Consider the following 18,209-nt stretch of genomic DNA (forward strand, 5'->3'; position numbering starts at 1 on the left):
ATTCTAAGATTTTCCTGAGTGGACTCAATAATGTTATTTTTCATGGATATATCAGTTTCAAGAAGATCAATTTGATTTTGCAAATTTCTTATGGTTTGATTCTTCTTAGAATTAATGACACCCAAATACTCAAACATTTTGATTTTTTCATTCATTGAATAGGAAACAAAGTTTTTAACCTGGTACATTGAAGAAGAGTCAATGTTGTGCTTCCTGGAATTTTCAACAACATCAGACATATCGGTGTCAAAAGTACTTTTGTCTTTATCAGAAACAGTCGGGTCCTCTATTTTGACCATTAGACACTTGACTTCATCGTCTGATGACTCTTCATCAGTTTTCCATTTTTCTTCTTCAGCTACAAGTACTTTATGTTCCAAGTTTTCAGCTTTCAGCTTCTCAATCAGCTTGTTGTACTTCTGCTTCCAGTATTCATCTGAGCCTTGTTTCTTTTGTTTACAATCATTTGCAAAATGATCAGTGCTCCCACAGTTAAAGCACTGAGCCTTCTCTTTCTTATCAGCACCATGCCTTTTATCAGCTCCTGACCCTTTTGAGAACTTTCCACCCATCTTCTTTTTAAACTTTGAGAAGTTTCGACCTGATTTTTCAAAGGTCTTCACAATCAAAGCTACACTTGCCACAACCTTTTCAAGATCATCAGTGTCAGTTTTAGATGAATCAGTGTCTGAATCACTTTCAGTGTCTGAATCTGACACCAGCTTTTTGTTGGAGAACAAGGCTACAGAAGATTCATGCTGAGAATCTTTCATCAATTCCTTTCTTTGAAGCTTGGATTCTTCATAGTATCGAAGATTTCCATAGAGACTTTGTAAGTCCATAGAGTGGATCTTCTCACTGTTTTTCAGCACATCAACATGATTCTCCCAACCTGCACCCAGAGAATCCAAAAACTTTTGCACTAGAACAGTTCTATGCTTCAACTGATCTAGTCTCCGAAGATCATTAACAAGAGTATTGAATCTGTTAAAGGTTTGAGTCAAGGTTTCACCTTTCTTAGCAAAAAACTGTTCATACCTTCGGTTAAGATCATTTATTTGAGTAGCCTTGACTTCTTCAGTTCCTTCAAAAGATACAGTGAGAGTATCCATCATCTTTTTTGCTGAGATGTAATTTTGAACCAGCCCAAAGATGTTGTATGGTAGAGAGTAGCTGATTGCGGCACGAGCACGAACATCTAGACCATGTTTTCTCTTGTCATCTGTCGTCCAGTTTTCTTTGGGAGTTTTCTTCATAGTACCATCAGGAACATTATTTTTAAGGGTCTGATACATCGGAACATAAGGACCTTTTTCAACGATGTCCAACATGTCTTCATCAACAGACTCTAAGGCATATAGAGCCTTTATTTTCCACATAGCAAAGTTCGTTTCATCAAAAGGAGGAATTTTAGCAGAAGGATGATTTGATGAGTTTGATGAAGAAGAAGAAGATGAAGCCATTTGTTTGATAAAAGAAACCTACTCTGATACCAATTGAAGAGGCCTTTAGATCAATCAATATATCAAACAATGACGATAAATAAGAACAAGAGCAATTCACGAAGAAAAACTTTCACTAAGAAAGATAATCTCACAAAGAGATTATCGTGTGCACAAAGCAGCGATTAGGGTTTGTGAAAGGCGTAACCATTCACAAACCTATACAAAATAATATATACTGCTATTCTAGACAATCCCTACAATTCAGGGATACGCTAACTAATAAATCAAGATAACTAAGGAAACAGGATAAATACAAGATTTGTTACAATGCACTGAATAGACTAAACTATTACAAACTGAGCTGCTGACGCGCTGGTGCTGATGCTGAGATACGTGCTAACGCTGAGTCTGTTTTAGACATTATCATATTTCAAGGCTTTGACCTTACACTGTTTCATACACGCCATCACAAGGTAATGCTTTAAAATAAAGAACAATATTAAAAAAAGCATTAATCGAACCAACTTCATTATCAAATGAAAAGGTGAAACCTTGTTTATACAATGCATGAAAGGAAATAATATTTCTTGCCATTTCTGGCGAATAACAACACATATTCAAATCTAAGCTAAACCCACTACTTAGCGATAAAGTATAAACTCCAATCTTGGTGACAGGTGAAGCTTTCCTGTTTCCCATGATCAAGTTTATTCTTCCTTGCTCCACATTCTCACTTCTTCTTAGTCCCTATAAATCAGAACAGATATGAATACCACAACTGGTATCAAGGACCCAAGAATTAGAATGGGTGAGTTATTAGATAAGATAGTGTAAGTACCTGCATGGTTGGGTTTAACTTTCCCATCCTTCACATCTTGCTGGTACTTTGGGCAGTTCCGCTTCCAATGTGCCTTTTCATGGCAATAGAAGCATTCAACCTCTTTTGGGTCAGAAGAAGGAGTGATGAAACCTTTCTTGGTTCCACTTGAAGAAGAGCCATCAAAGGTCCTAACCTTGGTACCCTTCGAAGAACTCTTTCTCTTCTTCCCTCGTCCTTTCCCGATTGCCAAGACAGGGGCAGAGTTGGTAGGAGTACGAGTAGTAACAACCGCCTTACCCTTAAGACTACTTTCCGCGGTCTTTAAGAGTCCTTGAAGTTTGCTGAGAGTGACCTCTTCCTTGTTCATGTGGTATGTCATGCGGAATTGATCATAACATGAAGGTAAGGAGTGCAAAATAATATTTGTTGCTAACTCCTCGGGGAAGTTCACATTAAGCTTCAGCAAGCGGTCCACAAATCTTTGCATTTTCTGCATGTGGCCCGTGATGGGTTCTCCATCCTTCATTCGGGTTGTTATCATGGAGGAGATGATTTCATACCTCTCTTGTCGTGCACTTTGATGGTATCTTTCCATCAAATCTTGGTGCATTTCAAAAGGGTAGTAGTCCTCATAGGACTTTTGGAGATCGGCTGTTATAGTGGCCATCATGATGCATGCCACCTTGGTGGCATCCCTTTCATGTGCCCTAAAGTCAGCAATTTCTTGAGGAGTAGCAACTGTCTCATCAATCTCCTTAAGCTCCTTATCGAGGACATATTCTTTGTCCTCGTAGCGGGTAATCATTCGGATGTTTCTGATCCATTCATTAAAGTTGGATCCATCAAAAGTGACTTTCCCACACAAGTTCATAAGAGAAAAGGAGCCATTAGAATTAGAGCCAGAAGCAGCAGTGTTTGCAGACATCTGAAGAGAAGAAAAGTTTAGTTTAGAAATAGAGATAGTCCTTAATAAAACACCCAAATGTAGTATTAAGGCTAGGACCCAATCACAATATATTATACTTAGAAGCGGTATGCCGTAATCTAAGTAATAACATATTTGAAAGGTAGGTGAATGACGATTCACCAATTTCCACCAAAGTCGAAATATTAAAATATTTAATTTGGTTCTTAGAAACTCCTAGATTCTTTTGAGATCCAATGAACTTTTCAAAGGCATTTTTCAATCTCGAGTGTGCCCTCCAAGTTTTGTGACTGGGATGCCGAGGATCACAAAACGAGGTGTGAAGTAACCATGCAAATTACTTGGTACCCTTAATAAATTACCCCTCAATCGATGTGCCGGTTAACCACACACGCTCCATCGATACTATGATAAATATTAAGTCACCCTTTACCTACCTTGTTAAGTCCAAGTTAGTGTGCCGGTTAACCACACACGCTCCACCAACGACTTAAACAAAGTGTAAAGTGTAGTTTCATGGATTAACACCTTATTCACATTTTTCCTAAAGTAACTAAGATTGAGAATTTAATAAAACATTTAGTTACTTTATAATATTCATCATACTTTTAATGAGAATTTATAAGTCCTTGTCCTACCCGTTCGGCTAACGACCCTCCACCAGTCAAGCAAGCGGTGGGTGAGAGTGGACACCCATTAATTTGCCATTTTATAGGCAACAACCTTATACCCACCTTATAGACCGACTTCGTGAATGAGGCGTACTAGCGGTAAGACGACTTTAATCTTATACATATATATATATATATATATATATATATATATATATATATATATATATATATATAATTAACTTATAATATTATAAGTATAAGGGTTGAATTTTAACTTTTAAAATTCTAAGGGTTGGAACTAAAGTTTTAATCAAGACTTTACTTGTTCCAAAACTTGAGGGCAAGTTTTGTAAACTATCAAAACTTTTCATTTCTTGTAACTTATGAGTTGATTAAGGTATTAAAAATGAAGACTCTTCATTTTTATAACCCATGTGTTCTTTTAATGGTTTTTAAACAAAGTGACTTTTGGTTTTCCATAACTTGAGGACAAGTTACGGACTCCATTAAAACACATAATGATCAGGAATTAATCTACCACAGAGATTACAAATAATTCCTATGATCATCTAAACATCATAAGATCAAGAACATGAATATGAACACTTTCATGAATCAAAAAATACACTTAAAAATTTGTAATTTTGATAACTAGTTGTTGTAAATGGATTAGCAAAGACATTACACCATCTAAAACAAGTTTTCAAGTACCAAAACAGGTTAGGGTAATGTTTCTATTCCATTTCCAGCAACTAAAGTCGAAAATCTGCATTTTGAGGCTCCTACTCGCCGAGTGCACGAACCTACTCGGCGAGTAGGATGAAGATACACATGAACTTGGCGAGTCCCCCCATGGACTCGGCGAGTTCATCAGTCAGATTGCAAAAATATCGACTTTTTCAACTATTTAGCACAAATAACAAACAAACAAGCCTAGGCTCTGATACCATTGTTGGGTTTTGAGCATTCTAACACTTCCTAAGTGTACATGCAACCCTAATAACCTTGGATATATGTTTGTCTAATTATCATGCAAAGTTGATTTCCAAGGCTATGATCCTATCTAGCATACATGGGGAACAATTCTTAACTTGAATAATAGATAGAATTACATACCTTGTTGTTGTAGTGTTCCTTGAAACCTTGTGAGCCTAGCACCTCAAGTGTAATGCCTCAAATGCTTCACACAACACCAAATGCAAAGTATAAACTTGAGAGAATACTTTAACACACTCAAAATCGGCCAAGCCCTCTTGTTTCACTTGTGTATCACTAGTGTAACCGATTTTGGGGAGAGACATGGTCCTTATATAGTGTGTTGCATTAGGTAAAAACCTAATGTAACACGACTCTTCATTTCTCAATCCATGGGTTAACTCCATGGAGCATCCTATGGGTGGAACCCAACTTGATAATCCATGGAGCCTTTTAGCCCACTATATAAGATATGGAAGATTTACATAATCTACCCATATATTTAATTTGTTATTCTTTTGATCACTTAATTAATTCTAAATTAATTCTTGATCAAAACTAATTAAATAATATTATTAATATATTAGAACATATAATATATTAATAAACCATATGTGTTATTTCTCTCATTTAGTTTATCCAATTGCATGGTGCCATGCAACCCAAATGGACCATGTCGGGTCGGGTCAAGTATTTACCAGAAATAGTTATGGACTTAGACACCTTATCCAACACTAACACCAGTTCTCCGGTACACATTTAAATTCAAAGCAACTTCATATTTACCCATAGACTCGACGAGTTGAAGGCCCAACTCGTCGAGTGGGATCGACTCCGCGTCGGGGGATTAAGTGACCTACTCGACGAGTCGGAAGGCCAACTCGGCGAGTAGGAGCTGTCTGGGTGAAACCCTAAATTGGAGGGTTTGCACACTATTTAAACAACTTATGAGGCTTTCACCCCAACCTCCATCACCCCCAAGTCCTGTCCACGAAACCCTAATCAGTTGTGAGCATCTTTGAGATGTATTGTGCCTTTGCATCTTGATTTAAAGCTAGAAGAAGGAAGGGAAGCTGGTGAATCAGGGAGTAAGTTAGTGGATTCCGAGTTTTGTTGCATTTCCAGTGTATTTGAGGTATATAGCCCCTATCTTGACCTCCTATGTATTAGATCTAAATTGGGGATTGATCCTTGGCATCTTTGGGGGCATTTCCATGTCATTTCGGATTCTAGGTTGTAATGTAGGGTAGAAGCTTCAGATCTGGAACCTTGGAGGGTCCTCGTGGCATAAAGGTGCCATCTTTATGGCCATGAGAACCCCATGCATGTAATAACCCCATTTTTGGTCCTTTAAGCTTAAGAGTCCCATGCATGGACGTAAAGCTCATGACTTTATGTGTTATATCGGCCTTAGGAACCCAGATCTATCCTTTGGATGAGATTAGCACAACAGAAATCGAGTTATGAGCATGAACATTTGTCGACTCGACAAGTCGATTTTGGGACTCGGTGAGTCGGGGCTTTGGTTCCCCAACCTTTTCTGATTCGAAGGGACCTAGTTAAGTCCAGACGGTATCCAGAGGAGGGACTCAAAAAAATAAACGTAGTTACGGACCTGGAAACCATGGGACTCGGCGAGTGGATGAACACACTCGGCGACTCCAAGGAAATATCCCAACCTATGAAGACGGACTTGACGAGTTGTTCATACAACTCGGCGAGTCATGAACTAGACACCCTCATATGATGGAGATGAACTCGTCAAGTTTAAGGATAGAATCGGCGAGTCCATTGAAGATTGTCCTGATATTGATTGAAGGAGAACTTGCCGAGTTCTTGCTAGACTCGACGAGTAGAGTCGGGGTTGGGGGCAGAAGAAAGGACAGGGAGTCGACGAGTTGGTGGACCAACTCGGCGAGTCGGGTCAACTGGAAGTTGACTTTGACCACGATGTTGACTTTAGCCAGGGGTAAGATGGTCATTTTACCCTAAGAATAGTTATCAGTTTTTGACTAAGTGTCATTGTGGGAATTATAGTTGGAGAGTCGTCGGAGCAGCAATCATATATTTTCCACTCAGTGTTTCAGCAGTTAGTCATGCGAGGTGAGTTTCCTTCCAGTAAGAGCGTGTCTACGGCCACAATATCGGCCCGTTTAGATGGTAGTAGCTCCGGATTGTGGTCCGATGCCGGGGTGGTCCTGAGAAGTAGTTATGTATGCTTGATGTCTTCGTGATTCATGCATGTTTGTGTTATGTGTTATATGTTCCGGACTCCGGTCTGATGTCGGGCAAGCCCGATGCAGTTTATGTGATTATGTTTATATGTATATGTTATGTTCAATTTATTCCAGACTTCGTTCTGATGTCGGACAGGGCCCGATGCAGTGGGCAGGGACCGATATAGTGGGTGAGGCCCAAGTTATGTCAGACTTCGGTCCGGTGCCGAGCGGGGCCCGATGCAGTGGGCAAGGCCCGATATGTGTTATATGTGTCATTGTATAGTATGGGGTAGTTTGGGGGAGCTCACTAAGCTTCGTGCTTACAGTTTCAGTTTTGGTTTCAGGTACTTTCGGTAGCAAAGGGAAGAGCTCGGGGTGATCGCATGGCACACACACCATAGTATTCAGCCTGGGATTTTTTAGACTCTGATATTTTATCATATGTTTTGTCACAATATTTTGGGATAATGTTTTGTTACACATGATACATGTTTTCCCATTATGATTTTGGATGATTTATGGTTTGTTATGATTTTCAAAAAGAAAATTTTGGGTCGTATTTTTGGTGTTACAGTGAACCTCTCCCAATTCACTGCAGCTTGCTCAGCAGGAGTAAAACTGGTCGTCACAAACTTCCACCAGTCCTTCGCTCCCAAGCGAAGCTGGTTCAGCGTGAACCATACCATTAAATGCTCTGGGCATGAACAAGTGTGGAAACACCCCTCGATATGAGAAATCTTTCTCATCGCAGCAATCGGATCCTATGTCCCATCAAACTCTGGTGGCTTCGTGTTGCTGAACTCCTGGTACATCAACAAATCACCTCCTTGTGGCCTGGCAGCAACGAAAGCTGCGGTGGCTGCAACAGCAGCCGCCTCAACATGCCCTATAATATGAAATACGTAACCTACCCTCTAACATGAAATTCTAATAAAATATCTCATAAATATCTTATAACACAAAAGTAAGGGTATTTTGGAAAATCACCGTTTGGGCTCTGGCTGATTGTATACACTGCTTCAACTTGTTTTCTATTAAAACTCTTTCTAGTTTTGGAAAAATCCTTTTCTTTTGAAAATTCTTCCCAAATCCTCATTTTGAGTCCAAACACACTCGTAGGTGCATCCGAATCCCTCAAACCAAGGCTCTAATACCAACTTGTAACGACTTAAAATATCAAACCAAAATTTTCAATTTAAAATAACACATGTATCTCAATAATAAATTACAAAATGTCACAATGTCAAATCATCACATTTCATAACAAAAATTGTTCATATTTTAACACTCCAGGATCCTCTAAATCATAACTCAATCGCTGATGTGTGTACAATCAGGCCAACGCCTTCCCGTGATCATTAGAAGTACCTGAAACACATAACACATAACACGGTAAGCACAAATCTTATTAAGTTTCCCAAAATACCACACACATCACATTAGCCACTCGAGGCTAACTCAATATGACCCTCTAGTCAATGTGTTCCAGTGGAGACCCTCCGGTCCCACAACTCTGGTGGACCCTCCGGCCCTAATTCAATAAGATCATAACAATAAGCATAAACCACAAATATAAAATGCTAAGTATCACAGTTCACAGATAAGCACATAAGACATCTCAGTCATACAAGGATACCACTCATGGTAAGTATAGTGAGAAGACTCACCTCGTAAGCTGGCAAATAAAAGTATCGTACACGGAAATCTCGAATTATCCTCCGCCTAACACACACGATAATTATCTCTAATTAATACTCTACTCATACTCAAATACACCAAAGGTTGTCCAAACCCTAAAGTCAACAGAAGTCAAACTCGAGTCAATAGTCCAGGTTCGACCAGACTCGCCGAGTGCACTCTTGTGACTTGTCGAGTCCACTCGCTCCTCAGAAGTCTCGTGAAGGTCCAGTGTCACACCCCCAAACCAGAACGACAAAAACATTCGGGAGTGGAGGACTTCATGTATAATATCACAACAATGCATAATAGTAATCAAAGTACAACAACAACCATTGTATTTACAAAGTTATAAGTTTTACATTTGTGATCAAAACATAATGTATATGAACCCAAAAGTACAAGTCTAAAAGACATGAGTTTATAGATCTCCGTCTTCTCAAAAGTTGTGGTTGTACCTGATTACTGTTTCCCTGAGAATACAAGTAGTTTTTGAAAAGGTGTCAACAATTAAGTTTATGAGTTCATAAGTAGGTTTGCAACTGAAATCTGTTTTCTTGTTTATTGATAAAGTAAACATGTTTTTCCCAGAAAATCCTATATTTTCTGTTATGTTATTCTGTAAGCAAAATGTGTGATACTTTCTGTACTATGATTTTGTAAAATATAGTTTGGTTCTCATAAAACCATAAAAATTATGTTTTCTATGTATTGAAATAGTAATCTGTGTTTATACTTGTAAAATAATGTATTATAGTTTTGTAATTAAATAAAACTATGTGAAGTGTTACTTATTTATACATTAATCATTTTGTTCAATACCACATTGTGAGTTATTATAACCATATTAGATAACCTATGATCGCTTGAACACGACGTTCTTCAGACGTCGTAAATGGAAAGACACTTGTCACCCTAGGCATGTCTGCCTAACTGTAGCTAGCAGTTCAGGTATGGGATTGCCAGTCCCATAGAGATCTATATACAAGTGTCGTGCTCTCCCTCCAAGAGACTCTGGTTATAATTCCAGGACTTGGTTGGTACTTAGAAAAGTACATGAAGGTGGTCTGACAATTGACATATTGATGATTACGTGTAGAAAAATGAAAAGTTACTTTGTAATAAATACACTGTGAGTAAGTTTCATAAACTGTATAAAGTATAGTTTATATGGTTGTTATCAATAAGGTAATCTGTTTGTTTTCTAACAGTTGTCCTCTGTTTGTTTTTTGTTATGTACTATATCTGTTTTCCCGTTATATACTTGAAACTTGAAACCAATGAATGAGTCCTCTAAACTATACCTATTATAGTTTAGTTGTTTGTTTTCCGTTATGAATCTATAGTACTGCTATTTCATGAAATTCTCTGTTTGTACCCATGTAGTATCAAACATTTTGAAAACCATTTAATATTTATATAAATGTAATATTTATATAATTGTGATTAATTAGATCTTCGATTAAATAACTTTACCCCAATCCCACAACCAAACAAGGAACGGGAAATTGGTCAAGTTACATATTCTAAATCTTCTGAATCCAAATTAGATTATTTACACTTATATAAATATGTAACTTTTGACAATTATAACAATTTAAAAATACTAAAAACATTTAAAAATCTTTTGAGATATTAACACAATTTCATTATGTTTCACTTGTATTCCCCCCTTAAAACAGTTAAAAATCATAAAAATGTAGGGGTATGAACTTACCATTTGTGAGTGATTCGATTGGAGGTTTGATTTAGGATGTTATTCCCACGATTTATATTCCGAGTCCTATTAGCATTTCATGCAATATATGTATATTTTTAAAGAATATAATCACAAATACGATAAGGAATCGAACTAATTTGCAAGTTTAACTTTCAAATAAGAGTGTTAGAAGCAAAGTTTGAAGGTTGCTAGCTGTTCACGGCCAGCTGGGGGTTCACAGCCCAGAACACTTGACGTTCTTGAGTTTACGACCCTATGATCTCGAAGATTTAAGATGATTCAAGCGTTTACGATCAAGAAATCTCCAGAATCTTGATGAAATGATGAACACTCTGATGATCCTAGCAGTGTTCTAAAAAGATTCAAACGTTTGAAGGATAATAGTTGAGAGAGAAAGGTACTTGCAGTTGACGATTTTGAGAGAGAAGCCTTGAGTTTGCGGTCAGAAGAGAACAATGAGAGAAAAGTGATGACTTCGCATATATATATATATATATATATATATATATATATATATATATATATATATATGTGTGTGTGTGTGTGTGTGTGTGTGTGTGTGTGTGTGTGCGAGATTACAGTTTGAGGGAGTTCACGGCCGAAGCATGATCACGGCCCGAAGGCGGTTTACGGCCGAGAACAAAACCCAAAGTGATAAGGTTCCTTTTCCCGAGGTGATCCGGAGTGTGCGGCTGCGAACGGTTTGCGGCCCACAGAGGTTTACAGTTCCGAGGTGGCTTGCGGCCTACGAGTCGTTTACGGTCCGAGTAGAAGAAAGAAGAAGAAGGAATAGCGAAAGCTTACCACTAAGAGGTCTTTGGATTTTGATGTTTTTACAATACTTTTACCAAGTGTTTTTAATGTTTCAAATATAATTATTTTAACTTTATTAAAATAATAAATCATTAAGTTTGACTTTTATTTGATGGAAATTGACTTGTGTTGACTTTTACAATACAGAAAAATAACAGGATGTTACATCTAGCTCATCGAGTTAAACCTTAACTCGCCGCGCTATAGCATGGCTAGCTCATTAGGACAAACCCTAACTGACTCGTTGATTCGGCTCATCGACTCGGCGAGTCCATTCAGACCCAAGTCTTAAACAGATGATTTCAAGGCAGGAAACCCTCTCATACTCTAGATCTAAGATTTCCAGGCTTGCTTATCATGTAAAGTCACAAGCTTTACGTTCATGCATGGCACTTAGGGCTTGAAATGCCAAAAACATGCTCTATTAAGGGTTTTTCATTCAATGCTCTATTATGGTTGAATAAAGCAGGGACCTTTGGACTCAAGGGACCTCACAAGGTCCATATCTGATGTCCAAATCACTATATGTGTCTAAAACACTCAAAGTCCCAATATTAAGTAGAAAAGAAGCCCTAAACTCCAAATAATATGAGATCTACCCAAACTAATGAGAAAGGTATAAACTTTATACCTTTAACAGGAGCTCTTGAATGAATAACAACAGATCTAACAGCCTCCTCTTGCTCCTTGCTTGAAATCCTTCTATTCTCTTCCAAAGATGCACCAAAATACTCAATATTAACTCACCCACACACTCTCTCTATTAGCTAAAGGGCGATTAGGGTTTCTCTCAGTGAAGGCAAGAAGCCGATGAGCCGCAAATAAGGCTATAAGTACCCTTAAATAGGCCCCAAACCCAGGGATTTAGGGTTTCTCTTCACAACGCCTACTCGGCGAGTCGGCTCTTGGACTCGTCGAGTAGATCATTAATCCCACGTGGCACATTACGACTCTACTCGACAAGTTGTAGCACCAACTCGTCGAGTAGCTCAATAGTCCTCAAAAATAATAAATAAGCAATATACCTGGAAATCTGGATGTTACACATCCCATATATATATATATATATATATATATATATATATATATATACACACACACACACACATGAATTTACATAGACCATTGAAGATACAACAATAATTATTGTGCAAACTTTTTTCATCTTATTTTGTCTAAGATTTTTGGCATTTATTATCACATTCAATGTATTTAATACATTAATTTTTTTTAACCGACAAATATATATTAAGAAAATAAGGCTCAAAACTAGCAAGAAGCTAGATGAGTAAAGTACAAATACAATGAAACTACAAAAAGTTTAAATACAATGAAACAAGTCAACACACCAATCGTTCCAATTCGCTATCCCGCCATATTTACTTTTATGTTTAACCCACAGGAACACCATTGGTTGTACCATGTCCGCCACCTTTGTGGGGGAAATACGCCGGTTGTTAAAGACTCTATCATTTCTAGCATTCCAAATGCTCCAAAGTGTCCCGTAGCATATGACTAGTAACAAACGTCTTTTTTTGGCAGTTTCCCTAGCCTGCTGCAAAATCAAGAACCTCCACCATTGCATTAAATTTAGTTGCAACAATGCCACACCATTTGAAAATCCACTCCATCACAATCCTCACAAAAAGGCAATGATATGATCTACATATATTTTTTTTATAATATTTTTTGTATTTATTATCACATTCAATTCAATGTATTTAATATATTACATATATAAATATTAGTATTATGTGGCATATTAATTGAATTTAATTAAAAAAAACTACAAAATGACATGTTGATTTAAAATTATTTAAAAAATCCACAAAATTACATGTGTGACAAATTTAATAAAAAAATGACATTTGACAAAAAATGACATTTATTTATTACCATAGATTTTTTAGAAAATATTTATATTTTTACTAATCATTTATAAGCTCCAAACAACATAAATGGTCCATGTGTTTTTTCCAGAAGTTTAATCATCGTGGTTTAAAAACATCATAGATGATCTCTGTGCTTTCAAAACTTTTGACGATTGGTCTTTATTGCTAATTCCGTTAAGTTTTGTCAGTTAATTGAATGACATTTTCGCCATTTCGCTACCACATGGACTATTTATGATGTTTCTCTTATTTAAAAAAAAATGAAATGACGAAAATGTCATTCAGTTAATGGAGTTAACAATAAAGATCAATCGTCAAAAGTTTTAAAAGCACAAGGATCATCTATTATTTTTTTAAACCACGATGATTAAATTTTAGATATGGGAAAACCATATAGACCATTTATGATGTTTTTTCTTATTTATAAGTTCCAAACAACATTCGTATGATAAACATTTTTTTCACTCCGCGGTCTTACTTGGTTTAAACCTCTACCGTACACCATTTTGTTAGTAAAATTTAGACAAAATTGCAAAATAGTCCTCGTGGTATGTATTTTTTGAGGTTTTAGTCTAAACCACGTCTTTTTTGACTTCGTAGTCCTTTTGGACTAGTTTGTATGTGTAAATAGTTCCTCGGAAAATTGAAATGACTATAATACCCTTAGGGTATTTATTTTTCATTTTTCTTTCATTTTTTTAAAATTTAATACTTATTATTTATTTTAACAATTAAAAAATAATAAAAGACCCGTCTCTCTCTCTCTCTCTCTCTCTCTCTCTGTCTCTCTCGTTTCACACACAAACATACATAATTAGATGAACTCATCCATCCTCCATCCCACTCCCTTAAATTTCCCAAATCTCTAAATTCACTCCCAATATCCTCTTCGTCTTCCTTAATATCATGACTGGAACCATTCTATTCTCCTCCAACTTACCCAACCACAATAAAATAGAATACCAAAAGGAAAAATACCAATCAATTTCAATCAACATGGATCCTCCATCCTCCACCGTATCAGATCTTTCAACGTATTCAATCTGACCCCGACGCTGCTTAATATGCTGATTTCAATCAACCTTGATCCATTGGCCATCATTTATTCATCATCTTTACCCAAAAATATGAATCAATTTCAAAGCTCAAGAAATCAAACAAAAAGTTGATGTGTACATTTTGGGTGTGATTGTGTTGATCTTCATGACTCACTTTCACAATAAAGAGAAATTAACGCAATGGGGAAAGGATTCTAACAGACTTGATCGGCCTTGGAGTGCCTGATCAGATTCTAACCACCACTCATTTGGTCCTCATTTTGTTAACTGGGTTAACTGTTGGTTGAAAGATGTTGTACAATACCCAAGCGATGTTTGGAACTTCATAAATCTCTTAGTACTGCTATCCCTCTCTCTATCCTCTCTTTTATATCTTCATCGTTTGAGAAAACAATCTCACACCTCTCATATACACCGTATAGAGCTTGCCAGAGTGAATCGAGCTCATAAAGCTCATTCACACAAAGTTCTTGGGTCTTTTTGTGCGTGTCTGATGGTATTTACACAAAAATCTTAAATGTAAGTGAAATTACCATTTCTATTTCTGTAAGTGTTTGTATCTGATAGCAACAATTGGAGGTAAAGTATGTTGGTGAACAACATGGAGTTGGGTTCTGATGGTAACGTGGTAATGAAGGTGAACAACAATGGAGATGATGGTGGTGGTGTTGATGGGTTTTTGGCAAGGAACGGGGTAAAAAAGGATCATGAAAGAGAGTTTGGAACGACGTGTTGATGGGTTTCCTGATCTAACACACACACACACATACACACACACAGAGAGAGGTGAGTCCTTTATTATTTTTTAATTGTTAAAATAAATAAATAAATATTCAATTTAAAAGAATAAAGAAAAATGAAAATTAAATACCTCAAGGGTATTATAGTCATTTTAATTTTCGGATTGACTATTTTCACATACAAACTAGTCCAAAAGAACTAGGAAGCCAAAAAAGTTATGATTTCAACTAAAAGCCCAAAAAATCATACCACAAGGATATTTTTACAATTTTATCTAAAATTTAATGGATCGTTCAAGATTTTAAATTATATCAACTACAAGTAAATATGCAATAAGCTGTAAATAGAGGTGTCAATTGTTGACATGACACGATAAAAATACACGACATGAAACAAAATTGTGACGAAACTGAAATTCGAATTCGTGTTCGTGTCGTGTCGTGTTCGTGTTTAAATTTCGATACAAAATTGACACGATTAACATTTATTTGTTGTTGTTTTCGTGTTTTTCGTGTTATGTATGATTAAATATTAATTAAATAAACTAATTTTTTTATCAGTCGTGTCGTGTCGTGTTTGTCGTTTTTTAATTGGTTCGTTTTCGTGTTAGTTAAAAAAAACACGACATCGTGTGTCGTGTTGTGTTCGTCTTACATAAAACATTGTCGTGTCGTGTTGTGTCAGACAAAAACACAATACGATGACCCGATTTGCCAACCTTAGCGGTAAATATTATTAAAAAGTATGTAAAAGACGGTGTTGTAATTTTGGCGAGTCAGGCATAATTAGGGTTTCTTTCTCTCTATAAAGATGCAAAAATCCCTTTTATCTATAACACATCAGCACACCAGATACTCAGAGAGCCGACGACTTCAACCTTCCTCATGTCGATGGATATTTCTGTCTTCCTCTACTCACTCTTTCTCTCTTTATCTCGTATGTAAATATAAACTGCCGATGATGTATGATGTATTGTCCGTACCATCTGAAAGGGTTCTCTTTGAGAGCCTCCTTTGATTAGTACTCGCATCCACTTTCTGAGGCTTTCTTTTTCTCTCAATTTTTCATTGGTTTTTTGTTCGAAAAGTAGATTTAAGTTGTTTATAGTATTGCTGTATACTGATCAGGCAACAATTTAGAGTCTCTCATTCGCTTGATGATAGTGGATTGAGTGCTGTACGTTGCCGAAATGAAAGGGTACTGATATTCTGGCATTCTAAGATCTAATGTTCTTATCAATGCATTCTGATGTCCCTACAATCTTTCAAAGAATTAGCCCTGTTTCAGCTGTTAATTATTTTGTCTTTTGGGGGTAATGAACTCTAATATAAAGCCTGTTCAGTATCCGTGGAGAGGAGAACGTACCAAAATCGTAATAATAAGATTTTGTTCAAGAACAACATGCTGATATATGTTATTGTAATCTATCTATTCTAATGATTGATTTTTATTTATATTTTCTGTCGTGTTTTTTCAGTATACTGTGAATTGGATGGAATTTTCAAAAATAATATGCCCTAGTAAGCACGTTGTAAGCTTGTAAGAAGATGATGAAAGCATTCACACAATTACGAATTAAGAAGCGTTTTTGCAGTGAAGATTATCTTTCATGCATAGAAAGAAAGTACTTAATTTATGATTATATACCTTAGTGTATCTGCAATGTTTTTTAAAACGTTTACATCTACAAAAACTTTGAAAGGGATTTAGTTAGATTAAATCACACAGGTAATCATCGGTGGTTATTTAAACTGCAATTCGATCCAAATTTATATATAAACAGTGGTTGGGGTGTGGTAGTTTTGTTCAAATACACATTCGTGGTTTGTTTTGGGTAGTGGATGTAGTGCTCATGATGACGATTTTGCTGTCGAGGAAGAAACTTCCATTATTCTTTGGTACTGTTTTCAAATCTTTTAGTGATACAAACTTGGCTTCAAGCTAAAGGTTGTTGATTTGGCACTTTAGAATACAGTTGGCATTGTTGCAGTTGTTTGGGATTTTTCATTACTTTGATCATTCCATCGCTGCTTAGACTCGTGCTATATGGGGCTGTTTTGGCGATATATGTTTTAAGATTTTAGCCACTGTTCATTCGTCCTTTTGTTAAGGGCTGGTGCTTTTAGTTACATGGTTGCTGTTGAGTGACTGTTTCCAAATGACTTGTATTCTGAATGTTTGACCTTCTTTGAATGTTTCATGCATGAAGAATGTAAAAAGATATGATGTACTATTAAATGGATGAGATTAATCCCATTTCAGATGAGTAAAGTGAGTCTCGTATTGATGGTGACAATGAAGATAAACATAGATGATATGAGAAATGTGGATGTGAAATTCAATAAGGATGAAGTGATTATGAAATGAACATCTAATGATTATTTCTTGAGTAAGTTGTGTTTTGATGTGAAAGAGAATAATATTGTAGAGGATGATGATGGGAGAGAAATTGAACGTTATTCATATTATTCATTGAAAAAAAACCAATTCTTAGGAATGACATTTAAGGATCTATGGCAAGTAAAATCACAACTATTGCGTTCTGAAAAAAATAATAGAAAAAAGACGGTGTAGTAGGGGTGTTTGCATATTTAGATACTATATGCTTCTTGGATGAGTGATGAGGAGTATTTTCAGATCAAGTCAATAAAAATTTATCATAATTATGCTAGGAACTTTAAGTTAGGGTCATTAGTGACATACACATAAATTGAAAGTCACTATACCCAATGCCCATCAATACCTCACAAAGATCCAAAGACTTGGTGAAGAGTTCTCTTCTAACCTGTGTGATTCTGTTGAAAATGGATTTTAGAAGAGTTAACATTGTACAAGATGGAAAGATTTTACAAAATGAAGTTAAAAGGATAATAATGGGAAAATCATATTTGTCCTAAGATAAGGGATAAAATAAGTCTACTTAAAAAAAAGATTAAAGACATTATGAGACCCTACCAAGTGGATTAAACCATTTCGAGTTAAGGGGAGCTTCAAAGGCTTATGAGGCGGACCTAGAAAAAAAAAATTATACAAATTTCGTTGCACGCTTGGTCATTGATTAACCTAAAAAAGACTGTTATGCCCATATTAAGGTTCTTTAATTTTTTTTTATCTTAACATAAAACATATTTAATAAACAAATGCATATATATGGGTCTTATCCCAATCCCTTATTTCCTTCCTCCGTTCCTCCAAAAAAGATCCCGACAACAACTGTCTGTCAGCTCCAACGACCACCGTCGGTGAACTCTAGCAACCACTTCTAGAACCTTCAACCAAATCCAATGTCATCGAAAATCATAGCTTAAAT

The 18,209-nt window shown here is 36.3% G+C and overlaps 1 non-coding gene across 1 annotated transcript; it reads left to right on the plus strand.

Moving 5' to 3' along the window:
- The first annotated feature begins 15,851 nt into the window (after positions 1 to 15,851).
- Positions 15,852 to 15,945, plus strand: LOC111886353 (small nucleolar RNA snoR117). Its single transcript, XR_002848396.1, has one exon. It is a non-coding gene; the product is annotated as a small nucleolar RNA snoR117 (small nucleolar RNA).
- Positions 15,946 to 18,209: the final 2,264 nt, after the last annotated feature.

The sequence above is a fragment of the Lactuca sativa genome, chromosome 4 (assembly GCF_002870075.4).
Source record: "Lactuca sativa cultivar Salinas chromosome 4, Lsat_Salinas_v11, whole genome shotgun sequence".
Lineage (NCBI taxonomy): Eukaryota > Viridiplantae > Streptophyta > Magnoliopsida > Asterales > Asteraceae > Lactuca > Lactuca sativa.